The sequence below is a fragment of the Nannospalax galili genome, unplaced genomic scaffold (genome assembly GCF_000622305.1).
Source record: "Nannospalax galili isolate Female #2095 unplaced genomic scaffold, S.galili_v1.0 scaffold266, whole genome shotgun sequence".
NCBI classification, from domain to species: domain Eukaryota; kingdom Metazoa; phylum Chordata; class Mammalia; order Rodentia; family Spalacidae; genus Nannospalax; species Nannospalax galili.
In genome coordinates, this window is record NW_008355390.1 from 1,351,775 (window position 1) to 1,353,674 (window position 1,900).

The window sequence follows — 1,900 nt, forward strand, 5'->3', positions numbered from 1 at the left end:
CCGCCCGGCCCATGAGCGCCGGAGCGGGAAGGCGCGATCAAGCGGGGCCGAGTCTCGCGTTAGCGCGCTGCTTCGCTGGGCTGCTCCGGGGATCCACTGCTGGCCGGGCGGCGAGCAGACGGAGGGAGCGGCCCGCCGGAATGGCGCTGTCCTCCTGCCGCCTCGCAAGACTCCGCCTCCAGTCCCGCCCCCGCTGCCGTCACCGTCCCCGCCCCGCCCTCCGGCTCCGCCCCCGAGCGGTCCGGCCCGGGCCGCCCTAACCCTAGTTTGTGACCCGCCAAGTGGCAAGGGGTGGGGCGTGGCAGTCGTGTAGCCCCGCCCCTGCAAGGGTAGCTCCCAGGCTAGGCCACGCCTCCGCTGCTAGGCCACGCCCACGGCGTTGCCTGGATGCCTCCTGACCAGGTCCTGAAGCTGGTTACCTAGAGCATGCCTATGGCTCTACCTAAACGCGCCTTCCTGAGGCTAGCACCCAAGACTAATAAACCAGATCTCCTTATTGCTCAAGGTCTCCAAAACAAACAAGGTCCCTCCTACCTGTAACGTCCCCAAAGATCTCAGGGTCCTGAACCTCAATTTCTTCCTACACCACCCGTGCGGTTCTAGGAATTTCACGTGCAATGAACTTGCAGGAAGAGAAAAGTTAAATAAGCAAAAGACTGTCAGAAGTTCTCGGATGTACTTTGATACTTAAGTAACCATTATAAGTATTGACATCGTGTGCCTATTTCATGTATTGTAATATGTACCAGTCACTGCTAGGCTCTGGAGATATAAGGTTTATTTACTGAAGAGCTCTTAAATTAATAGACACTATAAAACAAACAGCATTCTGAAAGAATCACTGCCTAGATAATACATAATTCTAATATCCCTATTGCCAAATTAAACAAACTATGAGTGGAACGCTTTACTGTATCTGGAACTAACAACGAAAAATCTCACAATGAAAAAACAATCTGGAGTCGAAAAAATACCTTCAGTTGCACCAGCTAATCTAAGGATAAGTGAAGATGCAGTGAAGGGAAGGGCGGAATACTCAGCACATATTGTCATAAATACAATAATACAATGCACACACAAATCCAGGTATCATTTTTAATCCCATGACAAGGAAAACAAGTTTCGTGAAGGATCCATGAAATATCTGGTTTTATTTAATCATGGTAACTCATAAAGTCTTGGTAATAATACTTTTCAACCACATTTGATCTGTCTTTGGACTTTAATCATCTTTTATAATCCTGGGACTCCTTGTATTTATTTGTCATGTGAGTTTGACAAATTACAAATTTTACTTACTGTTGTCCTTCATTCTTACAAGAAAAATTGAAAACGTTGTGAAATAGTTGAAAGCAAACAATTTTCGGAATAAGGCAAGAGTTCCAAAGCATTAATTGTTTAAGAGAACATGAAAACTCAGAGAGTGATCTGTTAAGAAAGCCCACTAACACTCGTTTTTTTCTCATTTAGAGTCCAAAGTGCCTTTCCCCTTCATTCACAGGTGAGCTTCGTGTTTTTCCATAGTATAATTATTTTTAGAAAATCAGATTCTTCTGTTTGACATTGCAAAGGTTAATTGAGGTTGGGGATACAATTCAATAGCAAAGGGCTTGGAAGCAGAAAGTCCTATGTTTGATCTCCAGCATCACATATACCGAAAAAAATTAATTTAACATTTAAAAAAATCTAATACATTGGTTTTAAAAAAAATTGTGAAATACTAAACTTTAATTTCAGGAATTTGGCAATACAATGATTATCCATTCTAAAAATAAAAAAAAAAAAGACTCTAGTGCTTACTAGATAAATAAAAACGCTCAATGGGGTCAGTATGTTTGCCCACTTAGACTATTACACCATTCATTAATAGCCCTTTTTGTGTTGGTTTTTGTTTTTGTTT